This window comes from Pinus tabuliformis, chromosome 5_2 (genome assembly GCF_031772625.1).
Source record: "Pinus tabuliformis cultivar Carrire ecotype Pingquan chromosome 5_2, CPIR1, whole genome shotgun sequence".
Lineage (NCBI taxonomy): Eukaryota > Viridiplantae > Streptophyta > Pinopsida > Pinales > Pinaceae > Pinus > Pinus tabuliformis.
Window position 1 is genome coordinate 685,153,049 of NC_142306.1, and position 26,942 is coordinate 685,179,990.

General features: G+C 38.0%; 1 pseudogene; it reads left to right on the top strand.

Moving 5' to 3' along the window:
* The window catches only part of LOC149160966 (CBL-interacting protein kinase 32-like), a 28,548-nt pseudogene extending 1,937 nt beyond the window's left edge, over positions 1-26,611 (top strand).
* The last annotated feature ends 331 nt before the right edge of the window (positions 26,612-26,942 follow it).

The following is a 26,942-nucleotide window of genomic DNA, read 5'->3' on the forward strand; positions in this document are numbered from 1 at the left end:
AGGAAGATCATTAATAAATGTAGCACAGTGTTAGCAGAAAACCAGTGAGGGGGACTGTGTTTTTAAATCACACAGCAGTTTCGTAGCGCGCTACGAAACTGCTGTAGGTGATGATTTAAAGCGCAGGGCAGCTAGTGTGATACTGTGAGCAGCTAGTCTGACACGGTGAGCGGGAGTTGAGGAAGAAGAACAGCTGTCTATCAAATACCACCTACAGCACATCAGAAGCCTGGCATCATTCCATATTTGGGGTTATTAAAACATTTGGGAGCAGGCTGCTATACTTTAGGAGAATGTTGGGAGACAGAAGCCGATAAATAGGAGCACACCTTCTGGTCATTAAATGAGCTATCAGCGCTTTCAAGCATCCCAAGTCAGCATCCATTGCATCTGTAGCTCAGCCATATCAGATTAATCGAAGGAGGACAGCTGTCAAAGCATTCAAGAAAGCATCCAGCATATGAGGAGAATGGAATTAATATTTTAGTTTGATTAGGATTGTGTGTAATTACAGTTCAGCATGTTTGTAATTAATGCATTAGTTAGAAGCATGTAGGAGGAGTTAATAGGGCATTCGAGCTCATTCTAGAGAGGAGGAATGTATTCCTATATATGGTGAAAACTAGGATGTAATAGGGGTTGGATACTTAATAGAAAAACAGTGTTGTTTTGGGCCATTGTAAGACCTTTTTTGACAGTAATAGTAAAACAGAGTTATTCTCTTCTCAAGATTCTCGAAGGATTGTCATGATCAAATGTAGTGATGATGTGTGGTACTTTATGTTATTTTATGGTTTTGTTGTATGCAATCACTCAGAATTCATAAATATATGCTCTGACTTCCTGTGTATACAGCAAGCTATGTTTTGGTGAAATATGTTTGACATGTAATGCTAAGAGCCTTGATTTCTATGAGGTCACTGTGTTTTTCCTTGTTTACTTGATATTATAGACTCCATAGCCCAATGAGAGCCAGTTTGATGTGTTTCCAACCAGTTATGCTTTCATAAGTAAATAAAGAGTTAGCCATCTAGTGTTTGAAGGATTTTGTCAAGAGTTGTGAGAGAGCCCTCTCTGATTAGGAAGGCTAATTCCTAATCTAAAGTATGGTCTAAAATAGTTACATGAGACCTTGCTTGGTTGCAGTCCCTAGTACTGGTTTTGTGATAACAACCGTGACATAGGATCAATGGTCCGGGCTGGCCACCTCATCACCTCACCACAAATCATGCCCGCAGATAAAAAACAACTCAGTTAAGTCATTCACCACCCTTTGTTCATTCTGCACTCATGACGTTCTCGACTGGAGTATGCATCTACCACTTCCAGAGCAGCTAACCAGTCGTCCTCCGCCAGATTTCTGCCTGTTTTTCGAAAATATCCCACCTATCGGACTCTACAGGAAGCACAGTTTCGTTCTACAAGAGTCGGGTGGCTTCTATAGGAAGGGTTCTACAGGAAAGGTAGAGAACAGCTCTGCAGAAAGAAAACCTAGAATTTTCGTCGAATTTCAAACTCAAAATGAGGTAGGCTCGGGAAAAATTCTCTGTGCATGATTTGTTTGTGCAAGGTGGTGAATTGAACACGACATTAGATTGAAAAACGAGAGTAAAAGTCTGCTTGTGCATTGAGAAAAAAAGTGACAGCATGCAGTAAGAGCTAGTACTTGTGCATATAGCATCGTCGCTTCCAATTTTGTTATGAACTTCCGGGTTGATAAAAGTAAAGTAGGGAGTCCCAGGAGTTGCAGCATCACTGCTGCAATACTGGAGCTCACCAGAGTCCATGGGTCAACTAGATGTTGCAGTTCAAGGTTGCGACCAGCTATTCACTCAGGCAATGGGCCTATGGGATACACTGCAGGAGGATGCTACACTGCAATAGTTGAACACAGAGATCAGGGAAGCACAACAATAATATGATGAGATCAGTACGACGGTGCAGACGTTGGCGCTAGTCCAACACTTCGTGCGCTTACAGGAAGGCAAGGCGATGTTGATATAGATATAGGAGTTGCAAAAAAAATAGTCCTTGTTAAGAGACCGACTTCAACCTTAGACATAGGAAGACAACCAAATTTCACAGAAAATTCATGAGAAGCTTAATGCCATGCAGCAGACCCAGAGGATTACACAACTTGTAGTGGAGTGGCCAACCACAGAGAAATTGGTCAAGGAGGTACAACAAGCAACAAAACAAAGTACCATGGAGCATCAAACACTGACCAAGGCATTGAGCGAACTCCATAAGAAAATGGAACAACCAACTAAATGAATCGAGGGCGAGTCACGATATTTGTGTTGGGGGCCTGTTGGGATGGGGTCCCGAGGGATAGATTTGAATTAACTTAGTCAATTTTTGTAAATAATTTTGTAGATGATGTAAAGTCTCCTTGAAATGTGGATGTGGAGCCCGTAGATAGATAAGAATCAAATGGGTCTTAGCCCCTTGTTTTGGTCGGTTTTAAAGACTCACCCATGAGCCGGGGGGCATGGTATTGTATTAGAAAAGCTATAAATAGTTGAGTCATAGAGAGTCTTAGAGATAACTTAGGAAAAATAAGAATAGATATGAACAGAGATGAATGAATGAATGATATTGTAAGGAGTTAATAGACAGGAAGGTCTATTCCTGTTAGTAGTGAAGGAAAGGCTCCGCAACTGAGTGCGTGGAGAGTCCACAGCTGAGTGCATGGACCCCTGCAGCTGAGTGCACATGGTATTTGAAGCCTTTACTCAAAAGATTCTGATTAACAGAGACTAATTTTGGGTTGGAAATAATTGCATCTGTGATTTATCTGTTTATCTTTTTATATGTTTATATCACTCTGAATACTATCTTCTTGAATTAATGTGTCTTACATGCGTGAATTGGGTTAATTGAATATGTTTATGCTTAATAAGATGATTGAATGATGTACGCAAAGTTCTAGATCTAAACTAAGTTAGTTTTGGGTAAGGAAGATAGGTCTGCGCGACGACAAATCTAAATCCCAGAAACCCTAGAAGACCTGTCTATGTGCCCGAAAGTAGTAGTCCTATGCTTTTAGGGTCTGAATAAGGAAATTGATGGATTTCGCAAAGGATTGAATGTACATAGGGCTGAGTTGAGGGTTTAAGCTCTGTCGGAAGGTTAGATCTATGCAGAAGCAGATCTAGGGTACTAAAAGACATCACACTAGTCTCTCAATGTAGAAACTTGGTTAATGCATCCCCCAATACTGCTTCGGGTGAGAGTGAGGCCTGCGCTACGCAGGTTGTTGCTGAAAGGGCCAGAAGTGTAGGGTTTTTTTGGTTGGTGCAATTAACTCTGAACCTGGGTCAGGACCCCATAAGCCAACAAATAGTGTACATGTTTTCCATTTATTTTATTTAATTTCTTTCTACTCTATGCTTAAATAAAAAATCTATTTCGTTTTAATGCTTTGTGGCTTTAGATTGAATTCATTTTATTATGTTTACTTGTTTGCATATGTTTTTCCTACAGGACAAGTGCTTGTTAAAAGACCAAAAACAAACAAAAAGATTTAATTTGACTTCCTTTTTCTAGCTTCGTCTCATATTTATGTTTAATAGATTATGATTTGCTCTAGTTCAAGTTCATTCATCATAAGATTCGTTATTCCTGCTTTCTAGATCTATTTCCACAATAATGATAATCAAGGTTTATTTTTCAAGTATCATAGAATAGTGTTGCCTTTAATTCATAGACTAAAATTGCATTTCGAATTTGATAGATTAGGATTGTCTTTGAATTTAATAGATTAGATTTGATTTCAAGCATAATAAACTAGATTTGATTTTAATTAAAATAGGCTAGCATTTGATTTTATGATTAATAACATAGAATTTCAAGAGATTTCATAGTTTAGAATCAATTTGCTTTGAATCTCCTTACAATTCAATTCTCGATTTGATGTTTCTATTAGATAAATTATTTGAGAAAAAAAACATGTGCATGTGCTTACCAATATCTCATAAATAGAATCTAATTTCTTTTTGAAGTTTCCAATTCATTTCAATTATGCATAAATATTGAAAGCTAATCTCCTAACACATACAATGTAGTGTACTTCACAAACTCATGTACCTGGAATGACATATAAATGCAAGTAATTTAATAGTCAATTAAATTACCCAAAATTTTGGCACTGTTACCAGGGAAGTACACATAGGCATTAGCTTTCAATTTCATATCATTCTTAGTTGCATCCATTCAGTTGCATAAGACTAATTTCATTTTAGTACATCCTAGAAGTACATTCATTAAAAAAACTTCAATCACCTACTATTAGGGCCTAAATCTACCTCAGGCTGAGAAAGGCAGGATCTCGGGTAACATCAAACCATGCTTAACCTGGTAGCTAGCCCTACCAGGTCAGGAGAGGGCTCTCTCCTTTCAATCTCAGGAAAATATGATCAATGAGGTTTGAGATGACTGATGTAAAGACTGATTTTAGGCTAGGTATATGCTCAGAAGAGTTTGATTGAATTTATTTTGGTTTTGCTAGCTCAAATGTGAAAGACAGATTTAGGTCCGGGGAATGGACACAGTCTTGCAGAGATTTCTATGGGGCGAGGTAGGAAAATGGTTTAGTACTTTGAAATAAGTGAGATGGAGAGTCTTAAGACTGGTGAGGAGTTGGAGAGGGCATGAAGGTCTCAGGGATCCTCTTCAAACAGTTGAAAACATAAATAACTAAACAAAACCCTGGTAGAGCATTGCAACATCAATGAATTCTACCTTTATCCTTGTTTCATTTAGTTAAGCTAAACAAAAAGAGATGATGGCATACATAAACACATGTAAACTTGCATTACAGAAGGAAAAACAATACCGAATCAAGTTACCACAAGAATCCTACAAAATGCTGCGAACCCTGGTCTATTCCTTTGCCAAACTGCATAAATGAATATACAATAATGCTCAAAGCATTCACAAGAGTCCAACCTTTACAAATGACTAAAAAAATACTAGATATAGGCAACAAACAACTCATGCTAGGCTTTAGGGGTCAAATTCATGAGTTTAGGATTTATTTCAACAAGATCTAAACTAACAACTGAAAAGTAGGCTGTGGAACAGCTTGCCTCTAAAACCTAGGAAACTGATTCATTTAGTGTCAAACTACCTTTTCATGATGTATCTACCTCCATGAGTGAAATTTTAGCATATTTACATCAAATTCCATCAAGTTACATCAAATTACATGATGAGTTTGACCATGAGAGAGAGAAAAGTCAAACTGAGAAAAAACTAGGCGAAAAAAAACAGAGTTTTTTGGCAAAAAAGTCAATTTTCCATCCCGTGCGTCGCACCTCTGTCCCTGTGCACCGCGCCTTTTGTAGCTAATTTTGGAGGCCCTCCCATGCACCAAATTTGCTCCAAGTGGGCTTGTTGAAAAGTTCTATCTATCTAATTTCCAGAACATGTGGAATTTTTGAATTTGGTGTCCATTTGCCCCTCCAAAAGTGAGTTCTCCCAACACTGCTTCCTGTGTGGCCAAAAAGGGGCAGAAAGGGCATTTTTGAGGTGTTTTTGACCCTTTTGGAAGCTCAAAAATTGACAAAATTTCTTGGCCATTTGTGGGCATTCATATTTTTGCATGAGAAAACTAAAAATGCTGAGTTTTCCTCCAAAGGAGGTCCCTAGCAAAAGTGAGCGCTAGGTGGCGTGGCACACCAGGCAGAAAAATCTGTGTTTTGCTCCAAAAATTCAAAATTGACAAAAAGTATCCCAAATTTCTTGAAATTTGTGCTGAGTTTCCTGCATCAAGTGCTATGTTGGGCTAAGGAAGCCTCAGCCAAAATCTTGAGCTTGTCTTGCTCTTTCCTCTTCCTCAAAGCTTTCCTCAACTTGGCCTTCAAAGTCCTAATTCTCGCTTTGCAAACTTTGTTTCTCGCAAAATAGTGATAGGCCATGTGCCTCAACATATTTTTCTCTTTTTTGGCCTTCTCCAGCATCTTTTCCAAGTGCATGTTTGCCCTCTCAAGCCAAAATTGACGATCAGCTTCAATTTCTTGTTCAAGTGGTGTCAACTTGATTTTCTTCCTCTTGGTAGCTTGCCGGTTTTCTCTTATGTTTTGGAGCTCCATGGTGGTTTGCTGATCCTCTAACTATTTGTTCATTTACTCAAGATAATTTATTATCCACTTGGCTCTTTCCAGGTTGAGAGACAAATCATGAATGTCATCTTGTTGTTCCTAGATGATCTCCTTGAGCTTTGAGCTTTGGGAGCCCAAATTAGTGTCATCATCTTGAATGAGAGTGAACTCCCTCTCTTGACCTTTTGAAGGCTCCTCATCATGCAATGGCTGCTTACCCTTGTTCTGTACCTATTTTGTTGTTGAAGGAAATGAGACCCCTTCCACCCCAGGTGGAGATAGTACTCATTTTGCTACTGCAAACATTCTCCTTGTGCCCTTTTGGTAGGTGACAAACATTGGCACACTGGTGGTTTGGGTTTCATGCACCTCTTGCTAATGTGAAGGCTCTCCTGCCTCATGAAAAACTGGTGGGGGCACTTGAGGACCTGTGAAGACCTCATGTGAAATGAAATCCTCCCATGAAACATTCAGTAAACTAAGCTGATGCAAAACCACAATCTTGACCAATGCAAAGTGAAAGATGTTGTTATACTGCTGATGAGGAGGTTTCCTTTGCACCAATGTAGTCATTTTCTCAATATTCTAGCATATGAAATAGGGGATGTTCATCATCCTCACCCTAGTAAAATGCATCAATAATCTGATATGATAGGTGTATAGGCGAGAAAATCTGCGTTCACAGCTGAAATATTTGATTATGGGTTTCATAAGGGGAGCATATGTGTCCTGTAGGTACATGAAAGGGTAGACCCTACTGATATGCCTCTGAAAACCAGCCTTGATATAAGGCTCATAATGATCTTTGTCCACCAGCTATCCCTTGTTCCACTGTTCACCTACATTCGGAATACCGGTTGCTTGAGCTATAGTCTCAGGTGTCAAATTGAATGTCACACCTGCCAAATTGACTTGGCCATTGGGAAGATGGAGCACAAAAATTCTGGCAAGCTCATGATGGTATTTGACTCTTTCCACCATCTCACAAAATTGATAACAAGATTGATGTTTGAAGCATGCTACAGCAAGAGGGCAAGCCAACAACTCAGTAAGTGTAGTGGGCTCCTCCTGGATATGTTTTCCACTCTTGTGAGGTCTCCTTGGTGCATGAATTTCTTTGGAGGAATCACTTACTGTTTCCTCATTTCTGTCATCAGATGAATCTGACTCCATGTTTGCCATTGTTTTTTTATGTTTCTTAGATGAGTATGAAGAGATTTTATAGAGACAATAGGTATTTGCTGCTAAATGACAGGGATTTGATGATGAGGACAGTGAATGAGGGGTTGGGATGCTACTTGTAGGGTTTTTGGGAATGGAAGGGTTTGGGAATGATGTTTAGAGTTTTTAGTTTTATGGATAAGGGGATAGGTAAGTGTAAGTGAAAGAGGGAAGGGGAAAAGAGGTGAATGAAATTATAGTGAGGGGATGTGAAAATGGTAGGATGGGAATTAGACAGCGAAAACTGTAATTTTGAAAACCCTAGGCAACTTTTTCAACTAACTATGCAAGGAACTAGGGTTTTGTTTTTTACCTATTGAAACACCATAAACACTGATGAAAACCCTTGCAATGGCAATATGGAGATGTTAACTTACTTGTGGAATGAGGAATTTGCAAGTTTGGAGCTTGGAGGAGGCGATTTGAATGAGTTCGGGCTTTGGAGGCAGGTGCGCCGCACCCACTAACAGGTGTGCCACACCTCACTGGTGTGTCGCGCCAGTTATAATTGCAATGTAAAACCTGCACTACGTGCACCGCACTGGCCAGGTGCGCGGCGCCTTGACCCAGGTGCGCCACGCCTCAAAATTTTGACAGTTTGGTTGCAAATTCGCTCCTTAGGCTTGAAAACACAATTTAGTACTTGTTCTCATTCACTCTTTGGACACAAATGATCTGTTTGACATGAAAAAGACTTTATATACAAATGATTTTAATTTTTCACTTATAAAAACCCACTTTGTAATGTTTGGATTTCACTTGCTTTTCTTTTTAAACTCTGTTTTGGCAATTTGACTTGCTTTTTGCCTTTGATGGACTAAATGCTTTGAAATTTTGACTCTTTTGCAGGAACTGGAGTGCAGGAGCTTGGCAAGGTGACCAGGGCTGCATCTTGGAATTATTACATATAGGAAAAATGAAATTACATGAAATCTTGTACATAAAACATAAAAAACTCTGTTTTTCCTCAAAACAGGGTTTTGAGGAAAAATCAATCACTAAGCATGTGATTATTGAAATTTTTGTTGCTGAGACTTTATTTGACCTCCTCATGTGCCTGCTGATCATTATTGAGCTTTTCCAAGACCTTATTGACAAAACCCTAGACCTAATGAGACCTAAAACCCTAAAAATGACTTTTGCAGATGTAAAGACAAAAAATGATTGCAAATGACCTAAATGTATGAAAATGGGCCAGCAGGTAAAGATCATGAGGGAAAATTTATAATATGCCACTACCATTAGATGATCCATGATCCTAATGGAATGCAGATGATCGAATGAGACACCTAACATGCAATGCAACAAGAGTATTTTGATCACTGATGGAGGGATGAAGATACCGACACTAACATTGGCTCCAATGGGGATGGTAGCTCCTTGGAGGTGCCAAGAACTACAGACCTCTAGAAAGCAGACAGTGCCTTCTTCCATTGGGCTATGGAGTCAATAACTTTGACAAACCAAAACCAATATCTTGACTCAATTTCAAGACTGAAATCCGACTCAAAACTAACTCAATTTCAAGACTGAAATCGACTGAAAACTGACTCAAACAATTCACACCAAAACTGAAATCAAACCTTCAGTTTTATAGCCTTCACTTCGGGCCCCAAACTGAATGAATGATAATAGTACACACTTGCAATGAAGGAAATAAAATGGTATGTACAATGATACATATGACAACAGAAAACATTTCAAAGATGGTACCGTTTCAGCAGCCAACCATTGACCGGCCCACCTGGACAATCTTCTCCATCCATTTCTTTCAGCAAGAAAGCATTTTGACCCTGATATGCAGCAATTCTAAAAGGTCCCTTCCACAGATTCTCGAACTTTCCATGCTTGCCTTTGTCTTCATTTCGAGCATCCCATTTCAGCACTATGTCTTCAATTTGAAACTTGTCTGCCTTTGCCTTTCGATCATATATTTTCTTGATTCTCTCTTACAGCCTGAAGGTATTCTGAAAAACCTCCTCTCTAGTCTGCTGTAAATGGATCATTTGATTGATTCTTCGCTGCAAATGATCTTCCTCGCTGCCAGCTTCCTACAGAAGTTTAAAAACCGGGACTGCGAGAGATGTCAGGAACACCGTGTCAACACCATACATGATCTCGAAAGGGGACATGCCTATTGATTTTTTCTGACTTACTCTATCCGCCCATAGTGCATTGACCAATTTCTTGTGCCAGCTCTTCTTGTTTGTTTCCAGCAGCTTTTTGATAATGTTGACTAATGATTTATTCGAGGATTCCGCCAATCCATTACCTTGTGGATAGTATGTAGTTGAGTGCCCCAAGGTAATTTGATATTTATTACAAAAATCAATCATCTTTTTAGATTTAAAAGCTGCTGCATTATCTGTAATCAACTTGTTAGGATAGCCAAAACGTGACAAAATATTGTTTTCAAGAAATTGAATTATTACCGAATCAGTGGCCTGCCAAGTGGGAATCGCCTCAATCCATTTAGTGAAGTAGTCTGTCGCTGTAAGGATCCACTTATGTTGTGCTGAAGAAGTAGGATGGATCTCACCAATGAAATATAAACCCCACTGCTGAAATGAAGCACTTACTTCAACCAGTTTGAGTGGGAAAGGCTGTAATTTTCTCTTACCTTGAAAAATTTGACATTTGTGGCAGCTTGTAACAATTTTGTACACATCAGCAAAGAGGTTTGGCCAATAATATCCCACTCTCAAAATTTTATTGGCTATTGTCTTCCAAAATAGATGACCTCCACAATCTCCCTTGTGAAAATCATCTGTGACCTATTTTGCTTCTTCTTCAACCAAACAATTCAGCAAGACACCACCAATATCTTTCCAATAGAGTGCATTATTCATTATACAAAACTTGGCAGCCTTTAACTTCAGGGTCCTACTTTTGTTTTTGGCCATTCCAGGTGGCGGTGAAAGATGTTGGAGCACATAAACAATATCCAAATACCAAGGAGAAAGAATAAACATTTTTGATACCTGAACAAGTGAAATTTCTTCATCTTCTTCGGACATAGCAGCAATGAGTAATGTCCAAGGCATGCAAATTAGACTATGCCATCAATTTGGCCAGCCCCTGTCCTTTGATGAGCTTTGTTTGCACTAAGACATCTTTAACGGTAGCATTAGGGACATAAGCAAGGATGTGAGAATGCAGAATATAGACTTGAAAATCTTTCCATGCCTTTACCAAGGCAAGAGCTTGCTTTTCAATAATAATGTACTTTAAGGCTACATCCCTTATTGTTCTATTGAAAACAGCAATTCGCTTCTCAAGCTGGTCTCTTTTCTGCATTAAGACCGCTGCCATAGTATGATCCGAAGCAAATGAAAACAAAATGAAATCTTGGGAATAATCTGGGCTGATCAAAATTGGAGCTGAAGAAAGGGCCAACTTTACCAAATTGAAAGACTTGATGGCTTCCTCGGTCCACTTCACTACACTATCTTTCTTTAACATGTTTGTGATTTCCCTCAAATGTTCTGCAAGATTTGGCACAAAATGACATAAGAAATTCATCTTACCGTTGAATGCTTGGATCTCCTTTTTACTTCGTGGAAAATCAATCTTTTGAATGGCTTCCACTCGAGCTGGATTGATGCAGATGCCCTCTTTGGATATGATATGATCGAGAAACTTGCCTTCATCCATGGAAAAAAATCTTTTCTTTGGATTGAGAGATATGCCATACTTTCTACACTGCTGAAATACAATCTTCAAATGATAAAGGTGCTCTTCATCTGAATTAGAAAAAACTGTCAAATCATCAAGATAAACAACTAAAAATACATCTTTCTCATTTGAAAATGTGACATCCATAGCCCGCTGAAAGGTCGCACCAGCGTTCTTCAATCCGAATGGCATCTTGGCATAATGGAAAGTTCCCCACGGAGTGGTGAATGTTGTTTTGTCTCTGTCATCCTCATGGACCAGAATTTGGTTATAACCGGAATACCCATCGAGTAGCGACATACGGGATGCTCCAACTACTCTTTGAAGTATGTGATCCGTCTTGGGCAATGGATAACTATCTTTCAAAGACACCTTATTTAGATTTCTGAAATCAATACATAATCGAATCTCACCTATTTTCTTGCGCACGGGCACCAAATTAGAAATCCAATCTGAAAATCTTATGGGAACGATTATACTAGCTTTGTACAATCAATTCACTTCCTTCTCTATTGAGGGCAGCAGCTTTGGATTTATCCTTCTTAGCTTTTGTCGAAATGGCTTTTGATTTGGCTTGATCGGAATGATGTGTTGAATTATGCTCTTATCATATGCCTTCAAATATGAATAGTCCCATTCAAATACATCAGTAAATGAAGATAATAAACTAATGTATTTTGCCTTTACTTGTGGAGGCAATGCCTTTGATAAATTCACCATTTTAGGATTTTCTGCTGATCCAATGTTTACATCCTCAACTCCTTTCTCGGTTGGTACCAAGCTCGGTTTTCGGGCTACATCATCTTGATCAAACAACTCCTATAAAGGTATTAGACCTTTAGGAATGACATTGTCCTTGAGCTCCAAAACTTCCATCTGATTTACTTCCATATCTGCTTCACCATCATCATGCTCTCCATTGATAGAAGTATCTTTGTATTTGCCTTCATTTTGTAGAAATTCTTCGATCTCTTTATCATCTTGAAATACCTGCCAATATCTTTGATTATGAGGGACAACAGGGTGATGTTTCGCATGAATTTCAAACTTATTGTTTGAATTCATTGGAATTTTCAAACTACTTGCAGTTGTTGCAAAAGAATCTGCAATAACATTCTGAACACGAGGAACACATGTCAAAGTGTAATCTAGAAACAATCTCAAAATATCTAATACCGCATTATGGTAAGCCCGCATACGAGGATGCTTATCTTGGTATTCACCTTTCACTTGCTTGATAACTAACTCGGAGTCGCCATATACTGAGATTCTTTTAGCATTTAACTTCTTAAGGATTCTCAAACCAACGATTAAAGCCTCATATTCATCCTCATTATTTGAACAATCAAAAGCCAATTTGTATGAACAAACCCTTACATTACTTGGAACTTTGTTTAGAATAAATGCAGGGCTAAGTATCCAAATGCCAATTCCAGTGCCTTCTCTACCTACCGCGCCATCAAAATCCATGCTCCACAAATCAGCTTCGTCCTCCAAATGCTGAAATTTTGTTTGCTCTTCTTCTTTTGCTTGTTGTCCATCAATCCTTTGCTACTATCGGAAGGCTGATTGCTCAGCGGTACTATCAAGCTTTTGTCTTTCTTGATCTAGTATAGCTTTGAAATTTCAGTGATCTCTGGAATATCTTCTACTTCAACTACTTGACTATTTACATCATTAAAACTATCAGAATATAGAACAAAAGATTCTAAATCAGTATGTACATAATTGATTGGATGATTTAGAGGTTTCTCCTTGCTAGTGATCATGTACTTCATCTTTTTCTCTCGGTATATTTTCCTCAACTGACCAAACACGGGAATAGTAGCATAGGAGAAATCAAGCTGCAATGTCCCTTTGAGTTTTTCTCCCCAAGATCTGGAAAGAAGCATGCCTAATCTAGGAGGAATATTAGCCACAACCACATCCATCAAAACATTCTTCGCCAGAATCTGATCTAAAGTGATAACCAAATATTTAATAAGCCCAATGCACTTGACCCTATGGGAATCAAAGGAATATAGATCATGGTACTTGCGAGTGATATCTAAACCCAATTTTTCCATGATTGCTTTAGGCATGAGATTATGAGAGGCTCCTGAATCAAACATGGCATTGTGCAATACATAATCATGCAATCTAAGGCTAATGTAAAAAGGAGCTACATCACTATCCTCAGACTGACCTTCTAATGCTGGACCAAAGATAAGTTCGGGTTGGTCATCCTCCACATTTACCATATCAGATAATGGATCCAAATTCAAAATCTTTGACACATGACATTTATAGTTGTTGTTCTTCATTAATTCAGTCAAAGGTATTGACACTTTTAACTTAGAAATTTCATTTTCTAAGCTAAAGGCTGATGTTTTCTCTACCTCTTTGACTGGAGCATCCTTCTTTTCAGTCTTCTCCTTTGATACAATTGGCTGATTTGATCTTTCATTTGCTGATTGTGTTTTGCTAGTGGTAGGATCAGCTACCTCTTTTCCCTTTCTCTGCATTATTGGAGAATCGTTCTTTGGTAGTGTCACTTCCTTCCTCTTCTGAATTGGATTGATGGGTACCTCTCTACTCCTGAGTGAATATTTTCACTGCTGGGTTGTCAAAGCATTCATGTATCCTCTTTGATATTCAGCAGACTCTTCTTCAAGAATTGTTTCGTTGGCCAAGATGAAATATTCATCCTTTTGTACAGTTGGGATTTCTGAATACTCTTCATCTTCGGTGATATAAATGGGTAGATCATCAGGTGTAAAGAAATGATTCTTCTCACCTATTATGTTCGCATCATCATCTGATTCCGGACCATGTACAAAATTTTGTTGTAAGGGTGTCTTTACTTGCTGTTGTGCTGCTTGGTCTTGTGCTCTTTGTTCTCGTTACTTGATTCTGAATTGTGGTTGTTGTTGACCACGGAAGTTTGGATTTCTGACTTGTGCTTCAAGCTTATCAGCAATTGTGAGCCTATCAAACATCTTCTCGACCTTGCGAAGAAAATGATTTGAGGAAGAAGCTTCCTCCTTTATGGTCACCTTCTTTTCGGCCTTTGCTCTAGCTCTCTTGGCAAGAAGATTTGCCTCAACGCTGACCACAATTTTCTGCATGTTCTCCAATGTGGCCAGATCTCTTTCTCTCAATTGATATGCCATGTCGGGATCGAAGCCATCAGGAAATTTAATCAAAGCCAGACCCATAGGTGGCTTTATATCAGTAGGAATTGCATTGTAAACAGTATTGAATCTAACACAATAATCTTGGACCCTCTCACCAACATTCCTCTTGATGTTTTCATATTCAAAAAGAATTTGAAGAGGGTTTTTCTTTACCTCCCAGCGATCCAAGAATTGTCTCTAAAGAGTAGCCAATGTAGTAATACTTGCAGCCGGCAAAGCTCTAAACCACTTCCACACTTCACCTCCAAAAGTTTGGCCAAATAGTCTCATAGTCACATTTTCTGCATCAATCTCATGGAGGTCAAAGAAATTGGTCATCCTATCCACATGCTGCTGAGCTGTAATACTTTGCGGAGTGCCATCAAACAATGGGATTTTCTTTGGTAGTCAATGGGCATGGCATCTAAGTTTTGAGGCAACACAAGGGGTGCATATTGGGCAGCCATTGCTCTAGGTGGATTTGAAACTGGCCTTGGGGATGTAGGAGGAGTTGGAACAACGATAGCAGCTGACGATGTAATTGGTGTATGAGGTGTCGAAGGAGGAGAGGAAATATGAGATGTTTGAGGTGTTGATGGGGTTGATGGGGGAGATCAGACAAGAGGTCTCTTATCTAATATAGTGGGTTGCACGGGAATGGTGGGAATGAAAGGAGGTTCGGTAGGAATTTCTGAACTAGATGTAATAGCGGAGGAACCGAGAGTTGCAGATGTAGATTCTAAGAATTCGGGAATGTTTGAAGCCACAATGGAAGTTTGAAGATTCAAGATGTAACTGTCAATTGATCTATTTTCCCTTTCAGTTTCAAGATCTTTAACAAACTCCGGATTTAGGATAGTAGAATCAACAGCACTTTCATATTTAGTCTCAAACAATGACAGATCAAATTGTTCATTAAACTCAAGATCTTTAAGATATTCAAAAAAAATTGGACACGAACGAGATCTGAACACAGGAATCACAGAACTTTCTTGTCAGAGAATTCTTGGGATGAGATTTGGGTTTTCATACACAGGAGGAGGATCAGGATCAAGATTGGCTCTGGTGTATCGTTTGGAAGCCAGTGTGTTGAATTATTCACAAAAATCAAATAGACATTATCAACTTGTTCAGCCTATCAAATTCTAAACTCATCATCCAAAGTCTATAATTGCTTTATGATACTGGGGCAATCATTTAGATCAGATGTTCAGTTTATAAACTAGACCGGAGATTTACTGAAGCAACATTCATCTACTTTCGCTAATGCAAAGCAAGAGCGTTTCGAAGGCTACCTGGCTAACTTCAAGCTCCGTCTGTAATCTACAAAGCAAAACAATGATAAGAAACTTTTCTTCCCCAGTATGGTCACCAATATGTTAGGGCCTAAATCTACCTCAAGCTGAGAAAGGTAGGATCTAGGGTAACATCAAACCATGCCTAACCTGGTAGCTAGCCCTACCAGGTCGGGAGAGGGATCTCTCCTTGTCAATATCAAGAAAATATGATCAATGAGGTTTGAGATGACTGATGTAAAGACTGATTTTAGGCTAGGTATATGCTTGGAAGAGTTTGATTGAATTTATTTTGGTTTTGCTGGCTCAAATGTGAAAGGCAGATTTGGGTCCGGGGAATGGACACAGTCTTGCAGAGATTTCTTTGGTGCGAGGTAGGAAAATGGTTTAGTACTTTGAAATAAGTGAGATGGAGAGTCTTAATACTGGTGAGGAGTTGGAGAGGGCATGAAGGTCTCAGGGATCCTCTTCAAACAGTTGAAAACATAAATAACTAAACAAAACCCTAGGTAGAGCACTGCAACATCAATGAATTCTACCTTTATACTTGTTTCATTTAGTTAAGCTGAACAGAAAAAGATGATGGCATACATAAACACATGTAAACTTGCATTACAGAAGGAAAAACAATACCGAATCAAGTTACCACAAGAATCCTACAAAATGTTGCGAACCCTGGTCTATTCCTTTGCCAAACTCCAGAAATGAATATACAATAATGCTCAAAGCATTCACAAGAGTCCAACCTTTACAAATGACTGAAAAACTACTATATATATACAACAAACAACTCATGCTAGGCTTTAGGGTTCGAATTCATGAGTTTAGGAGCTGTTTCAACAAGATCTAAACTAAGAACTAAAAAGTAGGCAGTGGAACAGCTTGCCTCTAAAACCTAGGAAACTAATTCATTCAGTTTCAAACTACCTTTTCATGATGTATCTACCTCCATCAGTGAAATTTTAGCATATTTACATCAAAGTCCATCAAGTTACATCAAATTACATCATGATTTTGACCATGAGAGAGAGAAAAGTCAAACTAAGAAAAAACTAGGCGAAAAAAACAGAGTTTTTTGGCAAAAAAGTCAATTTTCCATCCTGTGTGCCGCGCCTTTGTCCCTGTGCGCCACACCTTTTTGTAGCTGACTTTGGAGGCCTTACAATGCACCAAATTTGCTCCAAGTGGGCTTGTTGGAAATTTCTATCTGTCTACTTTCTAGAACAGGTGGAATTTCTAAATTTGGTGTCCATCTGCCCCTCTAAAATTGAGTTCTCCCAACACTACTTCCTGTGTGGCCAAAAAGGGGCAGAAAGGGCATTTTTAAGTGTTTTTTACCCTTTTGGAAGCTCAAAACTTGACAAAATTTCTTGGCCATTTGTGGGAATTCATATTTTTGCATGAGGAATCCAAAAATGCTGAGTTTTCCTCCAAAGGAGATCCCTAGAAAAAGCGAGCGCCAGGTGGTGCAGCGCACCAGGCAGAAAATTCTGTGTTTTGCTCCAAAAATTCAAAATTGACAAAAGTATCCCAAATTTCTTGAAATTTGTGCTGAGTGTCTTGCATCAAGTGCTATGTTGGGCTAAGGAAGCCTCAGCCAAAATCTTGAGCTTGTCTTGTTCTTTCCTCTTCCTCATAGCTTTCCTCAACTTGGCCTTCAAAGTCCTAATTCTCGCTTTGCAAACTTTGTTTCTCGCCAAATAGTGATAGGCCATGTGCCTCAACATCTTTTTCTCTTTTTTGGCCTTCTCCAACATCTTTTCCAAGTGCATTTTTTCCCTCTCAAGCCAAAATTGACGATCAGCTTCAATTTCTTGTTCAAGTGGTGTCAACTTGATTTTCTTCCTCTTAGCAGCTTACTGGTTTTCTCTTATGTTTTGGAGCTCCATGATGGTTTGATGATCCTCTAACTGTTTGTTCCTTTGCTCAAGATAATTTATTATCCACTTGGCTCTTTCCAGGTTGAGAGACAAGTCATGAATGTCATCTTGCTGTTCCTGGATGATCTCCTTGAGCTTTGAGCTTTGGGAGCCCAAATCAGTTTCATCATCTTGAATGAGAGTGAACTCCCTCTCTTGACCTTCTAAAGGCCCCTCATCATGCAATGGTTTCTTACCCTTTTCCTGTACTTGCTTTGTTGTTGAAGGAAACGAGACCCCTTCTACCCCGGGTGGAGATAGTACTCGTTTTGCTGTTGCAAACAATCTCCTTGTGCCCTTTTGGTAGGTGACAAATATTGACACACTAGTGGTTTGGGTTTCATGCACCTCTTGCTGATGTGAAGGCTCTCCTGCCTCATGAAAAACTGGTGGGGGCACTTGAGGACTTGTGAAGACCTCATGTGAAATGAAATCCTCCCATGAAACATTCAGTAAACTAAACTGATCAAAACCACAATCTTGATCAATGCAAAGTGATAGATGTTGTTATACTGCTGATGAGGAGGTTTCCTTTGCACCAATGTGGTCATTTTCTCAATATTCCGGCATATGAAATAGGGGATGTTCATCATCCTCACCCTAGTAAAATGCATCAACAATATGATATGATAGGTGTATAGGCGAGAAAATCTGCCTTCACAGCTGAAATATTTGATTATTAGTTTCATAAGGGGAGCATATGTGTCCTGTAGGTACCTGAAAGGGTAGACCCTACTGATATGCCTCTGAAAACCATCCTTGATATAAGGCTCATAATGATCTCTGTCCACCTGTTGTCCCTTGTTCCACTGTTCACCTACATTCGGAATATCGGTTGCTTGAGCTATAGTCTCAGGTGTCAAAGTGAATGTCACACCTGCCAAATTGACTTGGCCATTGTGAAGATGGAACACAAAAAGTCTGGCAAGCTCATGATGGTATTTGACTATTTCCATCATCTCACAAAATTGGTAACAAGATTGATGTTTGAAGCATGCTACAGCAAGAGGGCAAGCCAACAACTCAGTAAGTGCAGTGGGCTCCTCCCATACATGGTTTCCACTCTTGTGAGGTCTCCTTAGTGCATGAATTTCTTTGGAGGAATCACTCACTGTTTCCTCATTTCTGTCATAATATGAATCTGGCTCCATGTTTGCCATTGTTGTTTGATGTTTCTTAGATGAGTATGAAGAGATTTTATAGAGACAATAGGTATTTGCTGCTAAATGACAGGGATTTGATGATGAGGACAATGAATGAGGGGTTGGGATGCTGCTTGTAGGGTTTTGGGGAATTGAAGGGTTTGGAGAATGGTGTTTAGAGTTTTTAGTTTTAGGGATAAGGGGATAGGTAAGTGTAAGTGAAAGAGGGAAGGGGAAAAGAGGTGAATGAAATTGTAGTGAGGGGATGTGAAAATGGTAGGATGGGAATTAGACAACAAAAACTTTAATTTTGCTAGGAATCTTTTTCAACTAACTGTGCAAGGAACTAGGGTTTTGTTTTTTACCTATTGAAACACCATAAACACTGATGAAAACCCTTGCAATGGCAACATGGAGATGTCAACTTACTTGTGGAACGAGGAATTTTCAAGTTTGGAGCTTGGAGGAGGCGATTTGAATGAGTTCGGGCTTTGGAGGCAGGTGCGTCATGCCTCACTGGTGTGTTGCGCCAGTTAGAATTGCAATGTAAAACCTGCGCTGGCCAAGTGCGCCGTGCCTTAAAATTTTGACAGTTTGGTTGTAAATTCGCTCCTTAGGCTTGAAAACATGATTTAGCACTTGTTCTCATTCACTCTTTGGACACAAATGAGCTCTTTGACATGAAAAAGACTTTATATACAAATGATTTTAATTTTTCACTTATAAAAACCCACTTTGTAATGTTTGGATTTCACTTGCTTTTTTAAACTCTGTTTTGGCAGTTTGACTTGCTTTTTGCCTTTGATGGACTAAATGCTTTGAAATTTTGACTCTTTTGCAGGAACTAGAGTGCAAGAGCTTGGCAAGGTGACCAGGGCTGCATCTCGGAATTATTACATATAGGAAAAATGAAATTACATGAAATCTTGTACATAAAACATAAAAAACTATGTTTTTCCTCAAAACAGGGTTTTGAGGAAAAATCAATCACTGAGCATGTGATTATTGAAATTTTTGTTGCTGAGACTTTATTTGACCTCCTCATGTGCCTGCTGACCATTATTGAGCTTTTACAAGACCTTATTGACAAAACCCTAGACCTAATGAGACCTAAAACCCTAAAAATGACTTTTGCAGATGTAAAGACAAAAAATGACTGCAAATGACCTAAATGTATGAAAATGGGCCAGCAGGTAAAGATCATGAGGGAAAATTTATAATATGCCACTACCATCAGATGATCCATGATCCTAATGGAATGCAGATGATCGGATGAGACACCTAACATGCAATGCAACAAGAGTATTTTGATCACTGATGGAGGGATGAAGAAACCGACACTAACACCTACCACCCCCACTATATCACGTGTTGCAATAAGAGCCACCCGTCCACATCACGAATTCTTATTTTTTCATGTAAAAGAAGATGTGACAAATGAGGTAGAAGAAATGGATGGAGATGATGACAATGAGGAAGACCCTTTTGGATTTCCCATTCAAGAAGTTGATATTAGCATTCATATGAAGAACATCCCTCCATCTGTACTTCCTAAATTCAAAGGTATGATATCGGAAGACCCAAAAAAATTTATTTTTGAATTTAAAATACTATGTAGATCTTGTGGCTACTCATTACACATTCAAAAATTTAATTTGTTTTCAAAAACATTGAAAGATAGAGCTCTTAAATGGTTCATGACGTTAGGAACAAATTCTATAAGGACATGGGATGATATGAAAAGAGTATTTTTGGAAACATATAAAGGTTATTGCATACACCATGACCTTAGAAATGAAGTCTTTAAGATGAATAAAAAAGAGGATGAAAGCCTAGAAGATTTAGTGGAGAAATTTACTTATAATTTCAAAAGATCTAAATTTCATAATTTAGGATCATACACATTAAAAACTCTTCTAATAAATGATATAAGGGATGAATGGATTGATATTTGTAATCTGGTGGGAAAAGGAGATGTCTCTCAACTATCATTTCAAGAGATTTGTGAATTGTGCAAGAACATATCAAGAGGAAAAGCAAAGTATGGAAGATCCCCTCAGGATCCAGTTATGGAAAGAGTAGGTAAGTTGACATCTGTATTGGTAAGTTAAACTAAACTCAACAATTTGCTAGACATTTTTGGTAATTTAAATGAACAAATTGATATGCTAAGAATGCAAAAAAAGCAAAAAATTGATAATGTTTCTTCATTTATATTTTTCCCTAAATGCAGAGAGAAACATGATTTGCATGAATGTCCACTTGATAACATTAAAATTCATGAAATCGGTGTTGGATCACATACTACTAAAGATTGTCCATCATTACTAGGGTTAAAGGCAATTTACCAAGGAGCAAATCAAACATTGGAACAATCCTATTATGTAGCTCCAAGAAGACCACTACAGCCTCATCAACCTAGTATGATGCAAGATCTTAATTCTCAATTTCACGGTTATGTACAACAATCTCAAAGTAATTGGAAAACACCCTTTCCTTGGCAACCTTGGACATCTCAATCCCAACCTCAAAACCAACCTTGGAAACCTTGGTCATCTCAATCCCAACCTCAAAACCAATATTGGCAACAAGGTTGGCAAGGGCCTTACAGAGGAAATCCACCATATCCTTAATCTTTTCCTCACTATTGTCAATACCAACATCCATATTATCCATACCATTCACCTCCACCACAACATCAATTTCACCCTCATATGACCTCAATTAAACCTTTCCAATTACCATGCACACAATCACCCCAAAGATCCATTCCCACTCCACTACCTGCACAACCATTTCAGATCTCCAATAATAAAACACCTCAATCCACTTACAATGTTGAGGTATTGCAAAATGATTCTCCAACTGTCATTGAATAACAACAACCAGAAGAAGAAGATTCAGATAAGGTCTAAGAATCATGGATGCCTATTAAAGAAGAGCAGTTGTTGGAACATGAGGCTAAAAAGTTTCATGCATGCCTATCACCAGATTCTATGAACGGGGATCACATCTCTGAAGACTTGCATGGCATGATAGTAGGAAGTCAAGGAAGACAAGATTACATTGAATCTTGGTTCAAGACAGTCATTGGATCCCAGTACTCAATTCTTCAGTATCTTCTGACATCATCTCAATCAAGGTAGTTGGTCTCTCATATACTAGTACATAGTATATTTCAAACCTGTATATGAGTTTATCTATCATCTTGTTACACACATGGTTCCATTGGAAGTATTCATATAGTTGAATGAGATTTATTTTTCAAGTAGAGTAGGACATATAAAAAAAATAAAAAAATAAAAGTAAAGAGAAAAATAATTCCTATTGTGAAAACCAGCTTGCTGGTGCAATTGGATGTGATCTTTGCTTGAAAACTAGGCAAATGGCGAGCAAAGTTCACAATAAGTTCTACAATTTTATGATGGTTTCAATATTTTATTATGGTTCTTCAAATCATTTTTGGTTCTATGCTCGACTTGGTTGATGTAGGATTCCTTAAGGCCCACCTTCCAACGGATCTTGTCCCATTGACCTCAACACCTTATATGGGATCAAGATCAAAGATTATTTGGAGTGCCTTGGAACTTTCATACATCAATGGCAAGCCTCCTTGTTGAAAACAACAAGAATACAACAATGTCTCTTGATTTCCAGATCTTGCAGGTGACTTGACTTCAACACATTCATTCGTCCATGTCAAGATTCACCCAGGTACCTTGACACTCATTTACATTATTGGTGAGTTGTCTCGCATTGGTTAACGATTTTCATTATTGACTGTTGATCCAATGATTTCTTTCCATGCTTGACTTCGGCAAATTCATTCGCATGGTAAGAATTGTACCATGAATTTTGGTTTTGATGAAGACTAAATGGTTTTATGGAATCAACAACAACTTGCAACAATATATTTTATTCATTTCTTATAGTAGCATGTTCATCTTTTGGTCATTCAACAGTAGCATAATGGCACCACTACAACTCGTCTTCATTCATTCCCTTTTCAAGTAAAACAATAAATTTGGGTCTATTTCAGTAAATATGCATTATGTTTCATGGTTTCTACTTCAACATGCAGTACACAATCCAAATTAATAGTTCAAACTTGGAGAAAACAACTTTATGCAAAATTGACATTTTCTGCAACAACTAGAGAAAGTTGCAATTTTTGTAGCTATTGTTGTAACAACCTAATTTTTTGTTGTAGAAGTTTGTTCCAGAGGCGGTTTTGGCACAAATATTGAAAGAGATGGAGTAGAAATAAAAAAATTCTGAGCTATTGGGTTTTCTCAGAATATGGTAAATTGAGTAAAGCACGAGCATAGTTCCAAAAAAGTGCAATTTCCAGGACTTTTCATCAGGTTTTTAACAAGGATTTTCATTTTTCACCATTGTGCATAGATTAGGCCATATTTCGGTATTTTTGCACAACAGCATCGTTTCTTCATCAAAATGGGATTCTAAAGGCATGTGGCAGTAAAATAAAAATACACCATTTCCTTTTGAAGCACTCAATTTTTCCTTAAAATGAATTCGTGGCATATGTTTTTGTTGCAACATTGGTAGTGTGAAGGGTGAAACAGGGAAGAAATTGACTTGACCATATCTTGCAAACTGTGCATCCATTGGTCCTAAAATGTTTATGGTAAATGCATTGAGGTGGGGTAAATAAATACACAAAATTTCAAGAAATTCCAGTGTGTATTTTTCAAGAAATTGGTCACTTTTACCTACAGTCATTTCTCAATTTTCTTGAGATTTGTGCACCCATTGGCTGAGATATTTTGTGCGAAGATGCATAAAACTAATGGTAACAACCTCAAAAAAATTTAGGAGAATTTTATTTTTCGTTTGAGAGCTATTGGAAAGAAAAGTCTACTACAAGAAGGGGACAAAATCTATGGAACAAGGTCAAAGTGATGGTCAATGCATCATGCAATAACATAGTACCTACTCCAAATTAACACCTACATCCCCTACTTCAATATTTCAAGTTCTTCAAAAGGTAAACTTGAGGTAAAACTAGCATTAGACTTTTTAATTTGTTAAAAATCTTGGAAATTGTAATAAGAAATCTATTGAAAACATGTGATCTATGTATTTCACCCTATCATATTCACATTCTTCAAACCATTTTTTTCAATCCTTCATCCCTATTCTACTATTTTCAGCCCTCATACCTTATTGGATGCTCTACCAATGTTGTTATGATTGAGCCCCATACTATGGTTGCATAATCTTTTCATGAGATATTATGTTTACCTTTTCTCTTCTTGCTGCCATATAAATTAATTCATGCTTATTCGATGAACAATCTAACCTTTTGGCCTTCATTCATGCTTTCCTTAATGGTCCATCAACATGAAATTCTTGAGAAAAAAAATATTTTACAAATATAGCAAGCTTGACTTCATGGTACATGTTTGTAGCACATGATCAAAAGGTGGTGGTATGTTTACATACAACATTCATGGTGCACATGGATATCATTCATTATTTGAGTTGGAAAGCACGTGGATGTAGTAAGAGTCTTGTTGATGCATTCCTCACAATATGGCATGTTGAATATTCTACCAAGGATTAAACAATTTGTGCACAATTGAATAAGTGACAAAAACTTCATAAATTGTTTCTAATATTGAATTTGCAAATGCTTTAACAACAATGATAAGTATTTGGATATGTTACTTTATGGAAACCCTTGTCTTTCACACAAGTTGTATATGATAATGTGCAGGGGATTAATAAGTATTGCAAATATGTTTGTTGTATTAAAGAAGAAAAAATCAACATGCATCATATCATTCATGAGTAGCATACTATGGCAGAAATTTCAACAAGAGGATGGATAACTCTTCTTTTTCATTTTGAAACTATCAAGAAACAAGTGTGGAAACAAAGAGCTGTGCTACCAAACATGTAATTTTGGAGAATGAATTCTTTGGTTCACTGAATAAGAGAGAAAAACAAATCTTACCAAGATAGATGACTTACACCAATCCCTTGGAGCTTTGGTCAAGGATTCAGTTGAAATGACAAAATAAAGGATTACTGAGAACTAGTCGAATCATAAAATTTTGCAAAGATTTGTTTGCATGAGCACATGCAAAAACTTAGGTGTGGGAGAATGTTGGGCCTCCAATTTGTCATGATTTTGCTAATCAAACCATCCATTTTTTCATCATTCCACTCACCCATTGTCTTCATTCTTAACCATATTTCTTCATAAACACACCCAATTCCATCATACATGTTTACATGGTTTATTATTATTATTTCCATTATTTTTAATGAGTTAAGAAGAACCTTTTTTTTGTTTTACTAATCATAGTTTTGCCAGTGCAAGTGTTTGCAGCGCAGTCAAGTTTCCATAGCTATCTCCATGGTTGAGGTAGTAGCACCACTCTAGAAGGAAATCTAACACATGGACATTATTTCTAAAGGTTCCAATATGGATTTTTATTGGTTAAATTCCACCCAGCTCGCACGTGTGGACCTCCAACATCAAATCAAAGGAAATACACAATAATTTTGACCAGTCAAATTCAACCACGTTTTCTAAGCAAATGAAAGCGAATTTCGGAAAATGAAAACATGGGTTTTTCCAGCACGGCCCACTTAGGTTATCCATAAGCAATTTTCTCAAATTTGTTACCATTTGAGATATTTTTGAGGTTCTTTGGAGCCTTATTTTGCAGATTATGTGGATAAACGATTTTTCAATTCATCATTTAATCCAAAGCCAACAAAGAGGCCAGAACAAATTGTTCTTTAGAAAATTCATGGCAAGAAGATCATTATGAACATATATGGTGTTATCACTTAAGAATTTTAATGCCAAAATTTCTCATACTAGCTTGATGGTAAAGATTCGGTGCTAGTCTAAGTTTGAGTTTTTGTTTGCCTTAGAGTCTGAGTCTTAGGAGTCCACTATGCATTCTCATTCACCACTGGTCTCATAATTCACACAATTTCCATGTGTCAGCTCTGTTCAAAGGTTATTATGTGCTACAAAGCTCTTTAGGTGATTTCGTAGTGCATAAGTCAGTTTTAGGTGTTTTCGCAACGCAACTGTCTAGGTGATTTCGTAGACCCGGTCTAGGTGATTTCGTGCTGATCCATAGAAAATCTCACCCAGCTGTCATATTTATCAGAATCCTCATCATTAGGTCATTAGCTGTCTTGGTATGCACAGGTTGCAAGTTTCAAAAAGAAGCAAAGAAAAGAAATACATTTATGAACTCCAAAGTTTTATTATGAAAAGGTAGTCAACTTCCAGGAGGTCTCTAAAGCAACTGAAAGCCTATTTTGGGAAATGGAAAGAGGTTTTTATTCCTAACAGACTGAACTAGAAAAACCTCCTTCAGTTTCCTCAAATCCATTACGATCTGAGAGAAATTAATGACCAAAGTTGCGCTATGAAACTGCTGTAGGTGCAGTTTTTCATCTCCTGTTTTACACCTGTTTTTCAAAGACACATTCTGGGCGGTAGGGAAGGTGTTTCAAAAAACCAAGATAGGTTTTTGTTCAGCATGGATTGGTTCACAAAAGCCTCCTTCAGTTTTTCCAAATACGTTTTTTGTGAGAAGTTATGAGCTCTGTCCCAAGCCCTAGTTTTCAGCCAGAATAGAAGCTTATATCTCATGTCATCTTCACTTACCATTATATTGGCAATACAAGAAAAAGGAAGCAAGGCATCATGATTTAGTTCCAGAAAGGGGTTGGGAAATCAATCTAGATAAACTTCATACAATTGCAAACAGCAACACAGTGGCAATGGTTGTTATCAATCCAAGCAACCCATGTGGCATCACTTTTACCCATGATCATTTGGCTAAGGTTGCAGAGACAGCTAAAAGGTTAGGTTTGTTAATAATCTCAGATGAAGTATATGCTCATATTGTCTTTGGTAAGAAGCCATTCATTCCAATGGGATTCTTTGCATCAACTATACCAGTAATTACTCTTGGGAGCATATCGAAGAAATGGATGGTTCCTGGTTGGCAGATTGGTTGGTTTGTGACATGTGATCCAGATGGTATTCTGAGGAAATCTCAGATAACTGAAGGCATTATTGCAACCCATTTAATTGACTAGGCACTAGATAGGTTTGTTGCTACAGCTGTCTAGAATCCTATGTGTAATCTCTCATTAATGGTTGGCACAACAGATAATTGGTGTTATGTGGAGGCATATGGAAAGAATGGGGTCCATATATATATTCAGTTTGAAAAGCTCCAAGGCACATGAAAAGAGACATTTCAAGATAGCAAAGGGCTCACAATGGAAAAAATTTGGTCGAAACTGTGTCTTTTGGAATAATATAGCAGTTTCGTAGAGCGCTACGAAACTGCTGAAGATGATGACTAAAACTCAGCAATTTCATAACGCGCTACGAAACTGCTGAAGCTAAAACAATCTGATATCA